The 21,280-nt window shown below is 41.2% G+C and overlaps 1 protein-coding gene across 2 annotated transcripts in view; it reads left to right on the top strand.

Moving 5' to 3' along the window:
• Nucleotides 1-21,280, top strand: part of atp1a2a (ATPase Na+/K+ transporting subunit alpha 2a) — a 158,889-nt gene that overhangs the window by 81,454 nt on the left and 56,155 nt on the right. The window lies entirely within an intron of this gene.

Genomic DNA, 21,280 nt, shown 5'->3' with positions numbered 1-21,280 from the left:
CAACAATAATAAGGGCCTGCCGTGATGGCACTGTCTTTAGCGCCCTCTACAGGCTGTATAAACAGCGTGCCAGCCCAGTTACATGTTGTATGCGGCTTCTGCAGAAACACATAAGTGACTGCAATGCATACTTAGTCAACAGCCATACAGGTTACACTGAGGGTGGCCGTATAAAACAACTTTAACACTGTTACTAATATGCGCCACACTGTGAACCCACACCAAACAAGAATGACAAACACATTTCTGGAGAACATCCCCACCGTAACACAACAGAACAAATACCCAGAATCCCATGCAGCACTAACTCTTCCAGGCTACATTATACACCTCCGCTACCACCAAACCCCGCCCCCCCCAACCCCCCCACACATCAACCCCCCCTTCCCGCTCCGTGCGTCGGTTGAGGTGGGCGGGGTTGGGGGGGGGGGCGGGGTTTGGTGGTAACGGGGGTGTATAATGTAGCCCGGAAGAGTTAGTGCTGCATGGGATTCTGGGTATTTGTTCTGTTGTGTTTATGTATTACGGTGCGGATGTTCTCCAGAAATGTGTTTGTCATTCTTGTTTGGTGTGGGTTCACAGTGTGGTGCATATTAGTAACAGTGTTAAAGTTGTTTTATACGGCCACCCTCAGTGTGACCTGTATGGCTGTTGAACAAGTATGCCTTGCAGTCACTTTTGTGTGAAAGGCAGAGCCTGCATACAACATGTGACTGGGCCGGCACGCAGATAGTGTAAAATCGGATGCTAAAGGCATGCCCTAAATATTGTTGCCCCGGGAGATTTTCGGGAGAGGCACTGAAATTCGGAAGTCTCCAGAAAAAATCGGGAGGGTCAGCAAGTATGCAGCTGAGCCGCATCAGAGTGATCAAAGAGCCACGGGTTGCCGACCCCTGTGCTAGGATGATGGACTTTGTAGAAAACATAGCTACAGCAATAGAAAAAAAGCAACACACCGTTGGTGTTTTTATTGACTTATGTAAAGCTTTTGACACAATCGATTAATCCTTACTTATGCATAAAATGGAAAACTATGGCATAAGAGGTGTTTCACAACAGTGGTTAAGTAGTTATTTAAGTAATAGATCTCAATATGTGGAAATTAATAGGACTAAATCACAGCCAGGAAGAGTAACTTGTGGGGTTCCACAAGGCTCGGTATTGGGACCTAAGTTATTTATACTTTGTTTAAATGATATTTGTTTAGTATCTAATACAGTGGTTCTTAACCTGGGTTCGATCGAACCCTAGGGGTTCGGTGAGTCGGCCTCAGGGGTTCGGCAGAGCCTCCGCCGCGGAGGTCGAGACACACCCGACTCATCGTGTAAACAAAAACTTCTCCCTGTCGGCGTATTATGGATACCCCCAAACAATGTTCCCTCTAATTTTCCATATGTGTGAGCAAACGCAAAAACTTCTTGAGCATTCAGTGGAGCACATGTGAGCGACGTCAGACGTGCACATGCACTGTGGTCACACCTGCAGCACACCTGTCCCAAACCTGACTAAATAACAAGTTCAATGTTTTATTATTGTAATCAAATGACAGCAGTCATTTCCATGAGATTATTTTCTAATATAAGTGTTTTGGCCCACTTACAATGACTATAACATATTGTTTTTCATGAGCTGTGTACTAGTATTATATGTCTGGGTGGGGGGTCCTACTTTGGAAATAATGTGTACCCCATACTTGCCAACCCTCCCGGATTTTCCGGGAGACTCCCGAAATTCAGTGCCTCTCCCGAAAACCTCCCGGGACAAATTTTCTCCCGAAAATCTCCCGAAATTCAGGCCACGCCCCCTCCAGCTCCATGCGGACCTGAGTCCGCTTTCCCACAATATAAAGAACGTCTACAGTAAAGCAGTCCGTCTGCCGTAAACAGCAATGTTGTGACACTCTTAAACAGGACAATACTGCCATCTAGTGCATTTGATGAAAGCACTTTTGTGCGTGCCACACAGCAATGCATAATCAGAGAGGGTGTTCAGCATGGTTAGAAAGATAGTGACAGAGAATAGAAAAAGGATGGACAATTCAACCCTTAACTCAACAATGAGTAGATGAGTGTTATGTGTGTGTATATGTGTAAATAAATGAACACTGAAATTCAAGTATTTATTTTATTTATTTATATATATATACATATATATATATACATATATATATATATATATATATATATATATATATATATATAGCTAGAATTCACTGAAAGTCAATTATTTCTTTTATATATATATATATATATATATATATATATATATATCCATCCATCCATCCATCCATCCATTTTCTACCGCTTATTCCCTTCGGGGTCGCGGGGATATATATATATATATATATACATATATATATATATGAAATACTTGACTTGGTGAATTCTAGCTGTAAATATACTCCTCCCCTCTTAACCACGCCCCCAACCACGCCCCCCGCACCCACCCCCCACCCCCACCTCCCGAAATTGGAGGTCTCAAGGTTGGCAAGTATGGTGTACCCCTTTCAGATATCGCATTTAGTTCCCACTAAAACATTCACATGTTGCACAATGAGATGTAAACATGGGAATATGTGTACATCCTGTAACTTTCTGTTTGTAAAATATATATTTATTAGTATTTCTTTAATATAACAACATCATTTTATGATTACGATTCGGGTTCGGTGAATGCGCATATGAAACTGGTGGGGTTCGGTACCTCCAACAAGGTTAAGAACCACTGATCTAATAAATTGAAATGTATTATGTTTGCAGATGATACAAATGTTTATTGTTCAGGAGAAGACTTGAAGGAAGTGTTGAGGCTAATAGAGGTTGAGTTGCTTCAGCTAAAGAAAAATGGTTTGATATTAATAAGTTATTATTAAATAATAGGAAAACTAAATGTACGGTGTTTAGTGGTGCAAGGACAAATTGTGAAGCAAAATTAAATCAAGTCGAAATTGATAAGAGTATATGAAACTAAATTCTTGGGAATAATAATTGATCATAAATTATGTTGGAAACCGCAGATTGAATATATAAAGGGAAAAATATCCAAATCCATTGCTATTCTTTATAAAGTAAGACACATGCTGAATAAGAAATGTCTGCATATGTTATATTATTCTTTTATTTTTCCATATGTAACATATTGTGTTGAAGTTTGGGGAAATGTTTACAAAATAATCCAATAATTCAACTTCAAAAAGGGTAATTAGAATAATACACAAAGCGTGCGACTATAAACATACCAATACATTATTCGTAAGTTCTAATGTGTTTAAATGTTCACGTATTGTGTTTTTAAAAACAATGGAAATCGTGTTTTAAGTAAAGAACAACAGCCTTCCAGCTTGTATTCTTAGGTTATTTAAATTAAGAGGAGAAAACTATAATTTATGGGGGTTATTGATTTTTGAAATAGGTAAAGTAAGAACGAATATAAAATACAAATGTATTTCAGTTTTAGGAGTTAAATGGTGGAACAAGCTCAGTGATGAGTTGAAGACGTGTAGTTCTTTGTTAAGGTTTAAGAAAGCCTTGAAAGGTGAAATAATGGAAAATTATAAAATATAGTAACAATTACTTTCATCCCATTTATTTTTTTGAACGTTGATGTTCCAGGTAATCTAATTTTCAGTGAATGTATAGGATAGGCAAATATAAGCCTCGGCTTCAGCCTATTCCTTTTCGGTCATTCTTCTTCTTTTTGTGTGTGTATGTGTATGATTGTTAAATATGTATAATTTGTGCTGTTAAATTAATTACACAAAATGGTTGATTATATCAGTGGTTCTCAAATGGGGGTACGCGTACCCCTGGGGGTACTTGAAGGTATGCCAAGGGGTACGTGAGATTTCTTTTAAATATTCTAAAAATAGCAACAATTCAAAAATCCTTTATAAATATAAATAAAAACCTATCTTTTTTCCAAATTGTTCAAGAAAGACCACTACAAATGAGCAATATTTTGCACTGTTATACAATTTAATAAATCAGAAACTGATGACATAGTGCTGTATTTTACTTCTTTATCTCTTTTTTTCAACCAAAAATGCTTTGCTCTGATTAGGGGGTACCGGTACTTGAATTTAAAAAAAATTCACAGGGGGTACATCACTGAAAAAAGGTTGAGAACCACTGGATTATATGTCCGAAATAAACTAATTTCAAATACATAAATAAAATAAAAAATAAACAAAGTTACATGTTGCTAGGAGGAAAAAGGCTTTGGCGGCTGATTTATTTTTCAAATTCCTTTGGGCACAACTGAAAAATGAAGTGTAGGAAAACCCTCTAAAAGTCTTCTTTTTTACTTCAAAAGTCCCATATAATACCAGATGATGTAAAAGAAGTATGTGCCCCTAGAGACCGTTTATGAAAACCAGAAGTGAGAAAAATCTATCTTCTCTCACTTGTTTGCTCCACTTTTTCTAACGAAATTGGGGCTTTTTGTGACACGTGAAGGAAAAACCTCCCTTTCTTGTGGACGTGATACCACCGCTAATGAGCCCACCCTGTGTGTACGTCCCTCACTCTTTGAATTAGCATGAGGCATTACCACATATCAGGCAGCACGGTGAAACAGGGGTTAGTGCATGTGCCTCACAATACAATGGTCCTGGGTTCAACCCCCGGGCTCAGGGTCTTTTTGTGTGGAGTTTGCATGTTCTCCCCGTGACTGCGTGGGTTCCCTCCGGGTACTCCGGCTTCCTCCCACCTCCAAAGACATGCACCTGGGGATAGGTTGATTGGCAACACTAAATCGGCCTTAGTGTGTGAATGTGAGTGTGAATGTTGTCTGTCTATCTGTGTTGGCCCTGCGATGAGGTGGCGACTTGTCCAGGGTGTACCCCGCCTTCCGCCCGAATGCAGCTGAGATAGGCTCCAGCACACCCCATGACCCCGATAGGGACAAGCGGTAGAAAAATGGATGGATGGAGGGCATTACCACATACCTTTAAATACAAGTTTCAAGGCTTATCATAGGACATTTGGGAAGTAGTATTTTTATTATTGTTTTGGGAAGTAGTATTTTCTATTATTGTGTCTTTATTGTCATGCTGGAAACAAATAACTCTGTTACGCCAAACAAATAAAGCCCACTGGATGCTGATTCTCGAGATCACAGGCCTGCCACATCATTTACATAAAAATAATAATGTTAGAGTTAAAGTGCCAATGATTGTCACACACACACTAGGTGTGGTGAAATTTGTCCTCTGCATTCGACCCATCCCCTTGTTCACCCCCTGGAAGGTGAGGGGAGCAGTGAGCAGCAGCGTGCATCGCGCTCGGGAATCTTTTGGTGATGTAACCCCCAATTCCAACTCTTGATGCTGAGTGCCAAGCAGGGAGGCAATGGGTCCCATATTTTGTAGCCTTTGTGTGTCAGTAAACTACCTTATATTTCTTACCAAATGTATTTATTCTTTCCATTTTGACAGAAAACATGACGAACTGCATTCAATTGCATATATTTAAAACTTTAATATCATCTAATAATCATGGCCGATTTCCCAAATCGATTTGATTTCAATTGGAAAGGTTTTAAATCGATTATTCTCGATTCTATTCGATCTACACTTCGATATTGAAAATGTCTCAAATCTGAAAAAATACAAATGTAGTTAGTTTTTTTCCTTCATCATAAAACACATTGGAGAGCTTACAGTTCTTCCAAGGTAAAAAAAAATAAATTGCAATTTAAAAAGAAAAAAAAAGAAAAAAGAATTGCAAGTAAAAAGAATTGCAACATTCCATCACTGCAAGTTTATTCAAGTGCAAAATGATAATAACAGTAAATATCCATCCATCTATCCATCCGTTTACTACCGCTTGTCCCTTTCGGGCTTCCTCCCACCTCCAAAGACATGCACATTTAGTGATTGGCAACACTAAATAGGCCTTAGTGCAGTGGTTCTTAACCTTGTTGGAGGTACTGAACCCCGCCAGTTTCATATGCGCATTCACCGAACCCTTCTTTAGTGAAAAAGAAAATGTTTTTTTTTTCTTAAATTAATCTTAATTTATAAATATGAATCATGAAATGATTAATATTATATTAAAGAAATACTAATAAAGATATATGTTACAAACAGAAAGTTACAGGAATGCACACATGATCCTGTGTTTACATCTCATTGTGCAACATGTGAGTGTTTTAGTGGGAACTAAAGGGGATATCGGACAGGAGTAAAAATAATTTCCAAAGCAGAACCGCCACCCAGACATACAATACAAGTACACAGCTCATGAAAAGCTATATTTTTTGTTATTGTCATTGTAAGTGGGCCAAAACACTTATATTAGAAAATAATCCCATGTAAATGACTGCTGTCATTTGGTTATAATAATAAAACATCCATCCATTTTTTACCGCTTGTCCCTTTTCGGGGTCATTAACTTGGTATTTAGCCTTTGAACTCACAACCTACCCATCTCAGGGCGGACACTCTAACCACTAGGCCACTGAGTAGGTCCACGCATATGGAAAATTAGAGAATACTGTTTGGGGTTATCCATAATACGCCGATAGGGAGAAGTTTTTATGCACACGATGAGTCGGGTGTGTCTTGACCTACGCGGCGGAGGCTCAGCCGAACCCCTGAGGCCGACTCGCCGAACCCCTAGGGTTCGATCGAACCCAGGTTAAGAACCACTGCCCAAGTGTGTGAATGTGAGTGTGAATGTTGTCTATCTGTGTTGGCCCTGTGATGAAGTGGTGACTTGTCTGTAAACTATTTCAAATTAACACAGTCAGACAGGAAGGGTGCACTTGGTTTTTTTGGCGCTCTTGACACTTTTTTAAATCAAATTAGTCATACTTTTGAATGTGAATTAATTAAATTGGTACCATGTAAAAATGTGATAGTTACCCATCCCTAATTATAAGGCGATTGTTACATTTATGTTAATATCTATTCTCCGTGTCACAGATCTGACTTATTTTTGTATTTCCTTTATTTCTGCATTTAGTTCCCGTTTAGCGCTCCTATCTTGGTTACACTTCCTGCCTAGCTCCACCACTCCTCTGGCCTGAGCGCTGTCTCCCTCACCTGTCCCTGATCGGCAACCTGGGTACACCTGTTCCAGGTTGCCAATCAGGTTTCTTTCTATTCCAGCCTGGCCTGCAAATACATTGTTGTTTGTCAATGTATTTGCTATGCTGGCTTTGCTGAACATGCACAGCTTTCCCTGGTTCTTTTTGCGCACTCCCTGATTTGAGAATTCAAAATTATTCTTACCTGCACGCGGTCCCCTGTCTCCGCATCTTGGGGTCCCAGCTACTGCATACTTGCCAACCTTGAGACCTCAGATTTTGGGAGGTGGGGGACGGGGGCAGGGGGCGTGGTTGGGGGCTTGGTTAAGAGGGGAGGAGTATATTTACAGCTAGAATTCACCAAGTCAAGTATTTCATATATATATATATATATATATATATATATATATATATATATATATATAAGAAATACTTGACGAAATACTAAGTCAAGTATTTAATATATATATATATATATATATATATATATATATATATATATATATATATATATATATATAAGAAATACTTGACTTTCAGTGAATTGTAGCTATAAATGTATATTTATTTTATTATATATATATATATATATATATATATATATATATATATATATATATATATATATATATATATATATATATATATATATATATATATATATATATATATATAAAATAAATACTTGAATTTCAGTGTTCATTTATTTACACACATATACACACACATAACACTCATCTACTCATTGTTGAGTTAAGGGTTGAATTGTCCATCCTTGTTCTATTCTCTGTCACTATTTTTCGAACCATGCTGAACACCCTCTCTGATGATGCATTGCTGTGTGGCACGCACAAAAGTGCTTTCATCAAATGCACTAGATGGCAGTATTGTCCTGTTTAAGAGTGTCACAACATTGCTGTTTACGGCAGACAAACTGCTTTACGGTAGACGAAAACGTGACTGCTGTTGTTGTGTGTTGTTGCCGCGCTGGGAGGACGTTAATGAAACTGCCTAACAATAAACCCACATAAGAAACCAAGAACTCGCCCTCCATCATTCTACAGTTATAACGTGATTGGGTAGGTACGCTGTTTATATTGTGGGTTAGCGGACTCAGGTCCGCATGGACCTGAGTCCACCTGAATTTCGGGAGATTTTCGGGAGAAAATTTGTCCTGGGAGGTTTTCGGAAGAGGCGTTGAATTTCGGGAGTCTCCCGTAAAATCCGGGAGGGTTTGCAAGTATGCGCTACTGCGAACATGCGGACGGACATGAGGCGACGTGGCCCTCAATGAAAACGAGTTTGACACCTTGCTCAGCCTAGATCAGGGGTCTCAAACGTAAGGCCCGCAAACAGGTTTTATCCGGCCCGCGGGATGAGTAAAAAAATTAGCCGAAATTTTTGACTGAAAGAAACTGCTGTTGTAAACGTGTCCACCAGATGTCGCAATAGCAATTCTTTGTACCTATGTAGATCATACTTGCCAACCCTCGCGGATTTTCCGGGAGACTCCCGAAATTCAGCGCCTCTCCCGAAAACCTCCCGGGACAAATTTTCTCCCGAAAATCTCCCGAAATTCAGGCGGACCTGAGTGACGTGTCGACAGCCTGTTTTCACGTCTGCTTTCCCACAATAAAACAGCGTGCCTGCCCAATCACGTTATAACTGTAGAATGATGGAGGGCGAGTTCTTGGTTCCTTATGTGGGTTTATTGTTAGGCAGTTTCATTAACGTCCTCCCAGCGCGGCAACAACACACAACAACAGCAGTCACGTTTTCGTCTACCGTAAAGCAGTTCGTCTGCCGTAAACAGCAATGTTGTGACACTCTTAAACAGGACAATACTGCCACCTACTGTACATGCATATGTGACAATAACATCTACGGCTTTTAAAGAGTGCACAACTGCGCACACATCAAGGAGACGAATCAGAATGCATCATCAGAGAGGGTGTTCAGCATGGTTAGAAAAATAGTGACAGAGAATAGAACAAGGATGGACAATTCAACCCTTAACTCAACAATGAGTGTTATGTGTGTGTGTATATGTGTAAATAAATGAACACTGAAATTCAAGTATTTATTATATATATATATATATATATATATGTATATATATATATATATATATATGTATATATATATACATATATATATATATATATATATATATATACATATATATATATATATGTATATATATATATATGTATATATATATATGAATACTTGACTTGGTGAATTCTAGCTGTAAATATAGTCCTCCCCTCTTAACCACGCCCCCCAACCACGCCCCGGCCCCAACCACCCCCCGAAACACCCCCCCCCCCACCCGAAATCGGAGGTCTCAAGGTTGGCAAGTATGATGTAGATTATGCTATATATGTAAACAAATAAATAAACCACATGATGTTAGTACATCAGTACATACTGTAATTTGATTTTGATATACATTGTTTGGTAACACTTTAGTATGGGGAACATATAAGTAACAAAGACTTAATTAACAGTTATTTGCACACTAGTGAAACATATTGGAAGTAACAAAGACTTAATTTAGAGTTATTTGGTTAGGGTTAGTGTTGGGGTTAGGGTTAGGATTAGGGCAGTGGTTCTTAACCTTGCTGGAGGTAGCGAACCCCACCAGTTTCATATGCGCATTCACCGAACCCTTCTTTAGTGAAAAATAAATAAATAAATCAATGTTTATTCATATAGCCCTAAATCACAAGTGTCTCAAAGGGCTGCACAAGCCACAACGACATCCGTGGTACAGAGCCCACATAAGGGCAAGGAAAAACTCACCCCAGTGGGACATCGATGTGAATGACTATGAGAAACCTTGGAGAGGACCGCATATGTGGGTGGGTGACCCCCTCCCCCTCTAGGGGAGACCGGATGCAATGGACGTCGAGTGGGTCTGACATAATAGTGAAAGTCCAGTCCATAGTAGATCTAACATACATTTTTTTTTTTTTTTTTTTCAAATTCAAGACAAAGTTATATGTTTTTTTTACTGGTGCACAAAATGAACTGTGCATGAACATCACCTTGTTCAAAGAAAAAAACCAACACTGTGCATGAACTCACAACAAATTACACACCTGCAAATCAGGTTAAGGTTAGAGGGTTAGGGTTACAGGGTTAGGGTTAGGGTTAGGACCATGCAGAATAAGGCATCAATAAGTACTTAATAATGACTAATTAAGAGCCAATGTTACTCATTTGCATGTCAATAAACAACTAATTAATGGTGAATATGTTCCCCATACTAAAGTGTTCCCATGTTTTCATCTTGATAGATTGAAAATGAACACCAATGAGTTGACTGATGAACATTATCACATCATTCATTCAGAAAGTATAAATAACGACAAATAAAGATAGAATACTATTAACCGCAACATGTAAGTGTAAAAAAAAAACCCAACAACATTATGGTTTGTGCATTTTCAGAATGTGCTTGTTTTATTTTTAAACAAAGAAAACAATCTGAAGTTGTCTTTATTTTTAAGTTATCGTGCCGTGATTTTACCAGTCCGGCCCATTTGAGAGTAGATTTTTCTCCCCGATCTAAAATGAGTTTGACACCCCTGGCCTAGATGACGTGCTCACACTTTTAAACCTCCGTACCAATTTGTCCCCATTTAAGGCCCTTTACAACGTATTTTTGAAATATGGTAATGCTTTACTTGTGAATACCTCATTAGTATGTCATAAACAATTCATGAATCTAAGCGTACTATGCCCAGACGACAATTCGTATGAAGCCTGACTTCTCTACACATCTTAAAATGCTGCCTCAGTCTGCTATGGGAGATTTGATGATGTCGTTTTTCTTCAGCGAAAACGCTAACCCAGCATGATGTTGCTGTTAAAATGTGACTGTAATGTTAACATGTAGCTAACATAGCTATGCTAATGTTGCTAACATTTGCCCTGCTGTCCTACTCCTTCATGTTATGTCGTTGTTTGTGATTGATCACATCCATAAGGATCAAGGATAGCATTTAACACGGGTGAAAAATACCATAAAATGGAACTTAAAAGAAAAATCATTAAAGAAAGCCGAGGGCCTACAATTGGAATCCACTTACATTATGTCTCCATCAGTGAAGAAGTGGATGTTGTCGCTTGAAGGTCAAGCCTTAGGGTCAATATCGTTATGACACAAGTTGTTGATTATGCAGTCACTTATATACACTATATTGACAAAAGTATTTGGCCACCTGCCTTTACTCACATATGAAGTTGAATTGCCATCTCATGGAATTACCGTATTTTTCGGACTATAAGTCGCAGTTTTTTTTATTGTTTGGCCGGGCTCCAGTGCGACTTATATATGTTTTTTTCTTTTTTTATTATGCATTTTCGGCAAGTGCGACTTATACTCCGGTGCGACTTATACTCCGAAAAATACGGTAATTGTCCCACATGTTTTGGTATCCTGGAGCATTCAAAGTTCCTTTCACTGGAAGTAAGGGGCCAAGTCCAACTCCTGAAAACCAAGCCCACACCATAATTCCTCCTCCACCAAATTTCACACTCGGCCCGATGCAGTCCGAAATGTAGCGTTCTCCTGGCAACCTCCAAACCCAGACTGGTCCATCAGATTGCCAGATGGAAAAGTGTGAATTATCACTCCAGAGAAGGCGTCTCCACTGCTCTAGAGTCCAGTGGCGACGTGCTTCACACCCATACTTGCCAACCCTCCCGAATTTCAGTGCCCCTCCCGATTTTCTCCCGATTTCCACCCGGACATCAATATTGGGGGCGTGCCTTAAAGGCACTGCCTTTAGCGTCCTCTACAACCTGTCGTCACGTCCGCTATTCATCCATACAAACAGCGTGCCGGCCCATTCACATATTATATACGGCTTTTACACACACATAAGTGAATGCAAGACATACTTGGTCAACAGCCATACAGGTCACACCGAGGGTGGCCGTAACACTGTTACAAATATGCGCCACACTGTGAACCCACACCAAACAAGAATGACAAACACATTTCGGGAGAACATCCGCACCGTAACACAACATAAACAAAACAGAACAAATACCCAGAACCCCTTGCAGCACTAACTCTTCCGGGACGCTACAATATACACCCCCGCTACCACCAAACCCCACCTCAACCCCCTCCCCCGCCCCCCATCTCCTGAATTCGGAGGTCTCAAGGTTGGCAAGTATGTTCACACCACTGCATCCCACGCTTTGCATTGGACTTGATTATGTATGCCTTAGATACAGCTGCTCGGCCATGGAAACCCATTCCATGAAGCTCTCTGCGTACTGTATGTGGGCTAATTGGAAGGTCACATGAAGTTTGGAGCTCTGTAGCAACTGACTGTGCAGAAAGTCTTTGCACAATGCGCTTCAGCATCCGCTGACCCCTCTCTGTCAGTTTACGTGGCCTACCACTTGGTGGCTGAGTTGCTGTTGTTCCCAAACTCTTGACTTTTCTTATAATAAAGTTGACTTTGGAATATTTGGGAACGAGGAAATTTCACGGCTGGATTTGTTGCACAGGTGGCATCCTATGACAGTTCCACGCTGGAGAGCGGCCCATTCTTTCAAAAAATGTTTGTAGAAACAGTCTCCATGCCTAAGTGCTTTATTTTATACACCGGACCAAGTGATTAGGGCACCTGATTCTCATCATTTGGATGGGTTTCAATTTCTGCAGCTCTAGTTTAATATTCATCTCCGCGTGATTAATAGTCGCAGTGTGGCGTCCTGCCCCCACAGTGTCCGAGCACGCCAAGGACCTCTCTGGCACAATTTATGTAGCACGTAGCATTTATTATGTTTCTCTGCTCGCCTATTCACTATTTCCTCCGCTTTCTCGCCCTCTGTAATAAATTCTCTTAAATGACGCAGACATGTTTTGGCTGAAAAATAAGTTATGGCCCTCAATTTGAGCTTTTCAGCCGATGAGAGGTTCCGGGCACTGAAAATGTCATCCGTCAGGAATCTAGTTTTAACCTTTTAGAAAGTACCAAAGGTGATCATCACTTTCGGAGTTAAACTTGCAGGAATCCACAGCGTGACGAAAACAAAGTCACATCTTCAGTGATAATGGGGATGTTTTTTTGAGTGAGAAATCTTTGTGAACTTTAACGAAAAGTCGGTTAATATATTTTTCATCTGAAGCTCTGCAGGGATTTTTTTTCATTTAAAGGTTTTCCTAAAATACAGTACTGAAAGTGCTTTTCTGACCTTAGTCTTTATTTTCTGCATCAAAAATTTAACATTTCTGTTCGTGGAAGTACGCCAAATATGTGTTAGTTATTTTTTGTTAAAACCCCACATCCTGCTCAGAGCCAGTATCCTCTGCAGTGAACATTTGGGATTTGCATGACATGGCCAGTCTTTTCCCCGGAAATTTGTAACTCCAAAAACAAATGTCCACTGCAGAAGACAATGGCTCTCAGGCAGATGTTGTAGTATTTAAAAACATTATAAATTAATGTAAACCAGTGGTTCTCAAACTTCTTTCACCAAGTACCACCTCAGACACCACTCGGCTCTCCAATTCCCACCATATTGACCAACATTACAATACATTAGCGAAGTAGGTCTAAGTATTCATTAAAACAAGGCAGAGGTTTTATTCAACAAGTATATTTAATTATTTTGGACACTGTGACATTACACACAGTTTAAAAAGGAACACTTTATTCATTGAATCGAAAATACTGAAATTCCACGACGTAGTGAATGTGCAAAGAGCTACAATTACCGTATACACAAAGCAAACTACAATCTGCTACCCAAGAATATGCAACAATTCTTCTCAACAAAAGAGGAGAAATATACTGTTAGAGAAAGACTTAGACTTAGACTTAGACTTAGACAAACTTTAATGATCCACAAGGGAAATTGTTCAACACAGTAGCTCAGTTACAATGATGGAAAGGACAATGCAGGTATAAATAGACTAATACAGCGATAAAAAATCTAACATATATACGAATATATACATAATATGTGTACAGAATAATATATATACAGATATATTACATTATGTCAATAACATATATACAATATATACCAATGACCATGTACAGTATATACAGTATATGTGACAGCAGCAGCATAAAATAGAGAGTAGATCCAGCAGGAAATAGAAAATAGACATTATAAACAAAGAGAAGTAGCTAACATGTCAGGTGTCAGGTAATAGGCAGATGTCATTTATTGCTGTATGGCGAGTGATTATACAGCTGGATGGAGTGTGGAATGAAGGAGTTCTTGAATCGCACAGTGCGGGAAGGAAGTTGAAGGAGCCTGTTGGAGTATGAACTCTGCTGTCCCTTAATTGTCAGGTGGAGTGGGTGGGCAGGATTGTCCATGATGGCCAGCAGTTTGTCCAGTGTCCTCCTGTCCCTCACTGACACAAACGCCTCCAACTGCGTGCCAATAGTTTGGCCCGGCTTTCCGGATCAGTTTATCAATCCGGTTTGAGTCCATTTTGCTGGTACTGCTCCCCCAACAAACCACTGCAAAGTACAGCGCACTGGCCACAACAGACTGATAAAATATCTCCAACAGCTTGCTGCACACATTAAAGGACCTATGCTTCCTCGGGAAAAAGAGTCTGCTCATGCCCTTTTTGTAAACAGCTTTGCAGTTGTCCTTCCAGTCCAGTCTGCTGTTCAAGTGGACTCCCAGGTACTTGTACTGCTCCACTACTGCCACCTCCCGACCCTGGATCTTGATGGGCTCCACCGGGGTCACTCTCTTCCTGAAGTTGATGACCAGCTTCTTGGTCTTGTCCACATTAAGGACCAGATGGTTCGCCTGAGACCACTCCACAAAGTCAGCGATCAGTGTCCTGTACTCCAATTCCCGTCCCTCTCTGATACACCTGACCACAGCAGAGTCGTCAGAGTATTTCTGCAGGTGGCAGGACCTGGAACTATACTGGAAGTCTGAGGTGTACAGGGTGAACAGGCAAGGAGACAGGACGGTCCCCTGTGGAGCACCTACACCACTGACCACAGTATCCGACAGGGAGCTCCCCAGTCGCACAAACTGGGGCCTGTCAGACAAGTAATCAGTGATCCAGGAGACAATGGATGAACTGACACCCATCCTGAGCAACTTGTCACTCATCAGAATTGGCTGAATGGTGTTAAAGGCACTGGAGAAATCAAAAAACATGATCCTCACAGTGCCCCTCCCACCATCCAGGTGAGAGTGAGCATGATGCAGCAGGTAGATAACAGCATCGTCCACTCCTACATGGGGCTGATATGCAAACTGTAGAGGATCCAGGGAAGGAGCCACCAGTGGTCTCAGCTGATCCAGCACAAGTCTCTCGAGGACCTTCATGACCTGGGACGTCAGAGCAACAGGTCTGAAGTCATTAGAGCCCGATGGGATGGGCTTCTTGGGCACCGGCACTATGCAGGATGTTTTCCATAGCACTGGTATTTGTTCTAGCTTCAGACTCAGGTTGAAGATGGAGTGCAGGATCCCAGTTAGCTGAGCAGCGCAAGTCTCCAGGACCCAGGGGTTGACTCGGTCAGGGCCTGCTGACTTAGCTGGATTGACTCTCTCCAGCTGCCGTCTTACATGTCCAGGTGTCAGACACACCGGGCTGGTTTTCTCAGTGGGGGTGGAAGTGGGGAAGGGGGGAGGGGGGAAAGAAACGGCTGTGGCAGGTAAAAGAGAAGGAGTTAGTGTATTGAAATTCAGGGAAGGTGTGAGAACAGGAGTAGTGGGGTAGTAGTGGCCAGTAAGGGGTGCATTGCTATATCTATTGAAAAACAAATTCAGCTCGTTGGCTCTATCTACACCCCCATCTAGCAGTTTGGCTTTATTGGTGAATCCTGTGATGGCCTTCATACCCTTCCAAACCTCACGAGTGTTGTTCTGTTGGAGTTTAGCTTCAAGCTTCCTTCTGTAGACATATTTCCCTTCTTGCAGCTGAACTTTAAGCTGCCACTGAATCCTCTTCAACTCGTCCCGATCACCAGATCTGAAGGCTAGCTTCTTTTTATTTAGCAGCACCTTTAGCTGGCTGGTGATCCAGGGCTTGTTATTTGGGTAACAGTGGACAGTTTTTGTAGGGATGATGGAGTCCTCACAGAAATGTATGTAGTCAGTGATGCAGTCTGTGATTTTGTTGATATCTGTCCCGTGAAGCTTACAGAGTACTTCCCAGTCTGTAGTCTCAAAGCAGTCTTGTAACGCTGTGCCAGCCTCAATGCTTCTCATTTGCACTGATTTAGTTGAGATGGGCTGCCTCCTCACAGCAGGAACGTATTGAGGTGTTAAAGGGGAACATTATCACCAGACCTATGTAAGCGTCAATATATACCTTGATGTTGCAGAAAAAAGACCATATATTTTTTTAACCGATTTTCGAACTCTAAATGGGTGAATTTTGGCGAATTAAACGCCTTTCTATTATTCGCTCTCGGAGCGATGACGTCACATCGGGAAGCAATCCGCCATTTTCTCAAACACATTACAAACACCGAGTCAAATCAGCTCTGTTATTTTCCGTTTTTTCGACTGTTTTCCGTACCTTGGAGACATCATGCCTCGTCGGTGTGTTGTCGGAGGGTGTAACATCATGAACAGGGACGGATTCAAGTTTCACCAGTGGCCCAAAGATGCGAAAGTGGCAAGAAATTGGACGTTTGTTCCGCACACTTTACCGACGAAAGCTATGCTACGACAGAGATGGCAAGAATGTGTGGATATCCTGCGACACTCAAAGCAGATGCATTTCCAACGATAAAGTCTAAGAAATCTTCCGCCAGACCCCCATTGAATCTGCCGGAGTGTGTGAGCAATTCAGGGACAAAGGACCTCGGTAGCACGACAAGCAATGGCGGCAGTTTGTTCCCGCAGACAAGCGAGCTAAACCCCCTGGATGTCTTGGCTCACACCGTCCCTTATGCCACCGAAGATGATCAAGAGAAGAATATCGACCCTAGCTTCCCTGGCCTGCTGACATCAACTCCAAAACTGGACAGATCAGCTTTCAGGAAAAGATAGCGGATGAGGGTATGTCTACAGAATATATTAAATGATGAAAATTGGGCTGTCTGCACTCTCAAAGTGCATGTTGTTGCCAAATGTATTTCATATGCTGTAAACCTAGTTCATAGTTGTTAGTTTCCTTTAATGCCAAACAAACACATACCAATCGTTGGTTAGAAGACGATCACCGAATTCGTCCTCGCTTTCTCCCGTGTCGCTGGCTGTCGTGTCGTTTTCGTCGGTTTCGCTTGCATACGGTTCAAACCGATATGGCTCAATAGCTTCAGTTTCTTCTTCAATTTCGTTTTTGCTACCTGCGTCCACACTACAACCATCCGTTTCAATACATGCGTAATCTGTTGAATCGCTTAAGCCGCTGAAATCCGAGTCTGAATCCGAGCTAATGTCGCTATACCTTGCTGTTCTAACCGCCATGTTTGTTTGTATTGGCATCACTGTGTGACGTCACAGGAAAATGGACGGGTGTATATAACGATGGTTAAAATCGGGCACTTTAAAGCTTTTTTTAGGGATATTGCGTGATGGGTAAAATTTGGAAAAAAACTTCGAAAAATAAAATAAGCCACTGGGAACTGATTTTTAATGGTTTTAACCCTTCTGAAATTGTGATAATGTTCCCCTTTAAAAGCACTAGATTGTGATCATACCATCCCAGAGGGGGCAGGGCAGTGGCTCTGTATGCATCTTTTGAATTAGCATACAGTAGGTCCAGAGTTTTATTTTCCCGTGTTGCACATTGTACATATTGATGGAAAGTGGGTAAAATAGAGTCCAGAGAAACATGATTAAAGTCCCCCGAAATGAGAATGAGGGCATCGGGATGTTTGGTCTGTTGCTTAGCAACAGCGGCACGAATGGTGTCACAAGCAGCAGTTTCGTCAGCAGAAGGAGGAACATACACTCCAATGAAGATTACAGAAGTCAATTCCCTTGGCAAATAATATGGCTGAATTCCAACAGCCAGAAGTTCAATGTCCGGCGTACAAACACACTCCTTTACAGTAATATGAGCAGGATTACACCACCTCTCGTTCACCAAGATGGCAATCCCGCCTCCTTTTTTCTTACCGCTCAGGAGTGTGTCTCTATCCGCTCGCGAGGTTGTGAAGCCGGGTAGAGACGCGCTGTGGTCCGGGAAGTCCGCGTGTAGCCATGATGCTGCACACGGCGTACTCCTTTTGAGTTCGGGCGAGCCCAAACAATTCGTCCATTTTGTTCGCCAAAGACCGCACGTTCCCCATGAGAACAGAGGGGATTGCAGGCTTAAATTTCCTTCTGCGCTCCTTCATCTTTATGCCGGCACGGCGTCCCCTGCGCTTTTTCCGTAGTTCCATGGGAAGGTCCGGCTGCGTTCCCCATAGCGCTGTTAAAGGGGAACATTATCGCAATTTCAGAAGGGTTAAAAAAATGTTACCCATCACGCAATATCCCTAAAAAAAGCTTCAAAGTGCCTGATTTTAACCATCGTTATATACACCCGTCCATTTTCCTGTGACGTCACACAGTGATGCCAATACAAACAAACATGGCGGATAGAACAGCAAGGTATAGTGACATTAGCTCGGATTCAGACTCGGATTTCAGCGGCATAAGCGATTCAACAGATTACGCATTTATTGAAACGGATGGTTGCAGTGTGGAGGCAGGTAGCGAAAACGAAATTGAAGAAGAAACTGAAGCTATTGAGCCATATCGGTTTGAACCGTATGCAAGCGAAACCGACGAAAACGACACGACAGCCAGCGACTCGGGAGAAAGCGAGGACGAATTCGGCGATCGCCTTCTAACCAACGATTGGTATGTGTTTGTTTGGCATTAAAGGAAACTAACAACTATGAACTAGGTTTACAGCATATGAAATACATTTGGCAACAACATGCACTTTGAGAGTGCAGACAGCCCATTTCGGGCGCGCTAAGAACATATATTTTTCCACGATTTCAGCACTCAGGTTAACCATACCTAAATAGACACAAAATACTGCATTACACAAGACTACACGAATGTACTCGAATGATTGAAAAAAATAAATGTTTTTAAGCTAAATTATTGGTAAACACAGTTTATGTATGATAATTTACGTAAAACCGCGAGTAATGAATAAAGTTTTCATCAATTAATATATTCTGTAGACATACCCTCATCCGCTCTCTTTTCCTGAAAGCTGATCTGTCCAGTTTTGGAGTTGATGTCAGCAGGCCAGGGAAGCTAGGGTCGATATTCTTCTCTTGATCATCTTCGGTGGCATAAGGGACGGTGTGAGCCAAGACATCCAGGGGGTTTAGCTCGCTCGTCTGCGGGAACAAACCGCCATTGCTTGCCGTGCTACCGAGGTCCTTCGTCCCTGAATAGCTCACACACTCCGGCAGATTCAATGGGGGTCTGGCGGCAGATTTCTTTGACTTTATCGTTGGAAATGCATCTGCTTTGAGTGTCGCAGGATATCCACACATTCTTGCCATCTCTGTCGTAGCGTAGCTTTCGTCGGTAAAGTGTGCGGAACAAACGACTGACCATTTCGTCGGCTTTCCCCAAACCCTCATATTTTGAACAAATTTGGTCCAATTTCTTGCCAATTTCGCATCTTTGGGCCACTGGTGCAACTTGAATCTGTCCCTGTTCGTGTTGTTACACCCTCCGACAACACACCGACGAAAGTGAGAAAATGGCGGATTGCTTCCCGATGTGATGTCACTCGCTCCGAGAGCGAATAATAGAAAGGTGTTTAATTCGCCAAAATTCACCCATTTAAATAAATAAATGATAAATGGGTTGTACTTGTATAGCGCTTTTCTACCTTCAAGGTACTCAAAGCGCTTTGACACTACTTCCACATTTACCCATTCACACACACATTCACACACTGATGGAGGGAGCTGCCATGCAAGGCGCTAACCAGCACCCATCAGGAGCAAGGGTGAAGTGTCTTGCTCAGGACACAACGGACATGACGAGGTTGGTACTAGGTGGGGATTGAACCAGGAACCCTCAGGTTGCTGGCACTTTAAGAAACTGTCCATACTCAAAGTGAAGTGAAGTGAAGTGAAGGGAATTATACTTATATAGCGCTTTTCTCTAGTGACTCAAAGCGCACGGCCACTCTTCCACTGCGCCACGCCGTCCCTTTAGAGTTCGGAAATCGGTTACAAAAATATATGGTCTTTTTTCTGCAACATCAAGGTATATATTGACGCTTACATAGGTCTGGTGATAATGTTCCCCTTTAAGGAGAGCGCAAACAGCTCCTCGCGTGTGTAAACAAAAGGTCTACTGCTCCGCTGATCCAAGCAAAACGTCCCGAAAAGAAAAAGAAAAGTAACGAAAACACACAAAAGCGCCCAAGAACCATAATTAGTGGTTTATGGAAGGTAAGAGATTAAAAAAAGGCAAGAAAAGTTAAGAATGATACCAATAATAAAGTAAAATGAAAAGAATTCGAAGGATCTACTGTGATGTGCTGCCACTCTTCCAGGCGGACTCAGTTTTCATTTGTCTTTTAGTAGTAAGTAAACATTTGTATGCACGTACAACACTTAAGACCTTCAGTATATCAGTATGTGGAATTAAATTATGGAATGGATTAAGCCAGGGGTGTCCAAAGTGCGGCTCTGGGGCCATTTGTGGCCCGCAGCTAATTGTTTACCGGCCCGCCACACATTCTTGAAATGCTATTGCAAAAATAAAAAATAAACATTAAAAAAAAATCTAACTAGAAAAAGTTGCAATGTTGACACAAAGCTGCCATGCAGGCTGTTTTTTTAAAATTTTGTCTATCTTTAATTTTCTTGTTTTGCCATTGCTCAAAAAAAACAAAACAAGTACAGGAGCGTATCTAGTCGCTACTACTATTATTACGTCGATATTTTTTGGCATCACAACATCTTCTTTCGTTTAAAAAAGAATTATATTATGTTTATAAACTCAGGAAATATGTCCCTGGACACATGAGGACTTTGAATATGAGCAATGTATGATCGTGTAACTACTTGGTATCGAATTGATACCCAAATGTGTGGTATCATCCAAAACTTCCAAACAACAGAAGAATAAGTGATTATTACATTTTAACAGAAGTGTAGATAGAGCATGTTAACAGAGAAAGTAAGCAGATATTAACAATAAATGAACAAGTTGATTAATAATTCGTTTTCTTCCACTTGTCCTTGTTAATTTTGACAAAATAATAGAATGATAAATGACACAATATGTTACTGCATATGTCAGCAGA

Source organism: Nerophis lumbriciformis, linkage group LG19 (genome assembly GCF_033978685.3).
Source record: "Nerophis lumbriciformis linkage group LG19, RoL_Nlum_v2.1, whole genome shotgun sequence".
Taxonomy (NCBI): domain Eukaryota; kingdom Metazoa; phylum Chordata; class Actinopteri; order Syngnathiformes; family Syngnathidae; genus Nerophis; species Nerophis lumbriciformis.
This window is presented reverse-complemented; position numbering and strand designations above follow the sequence as displayed.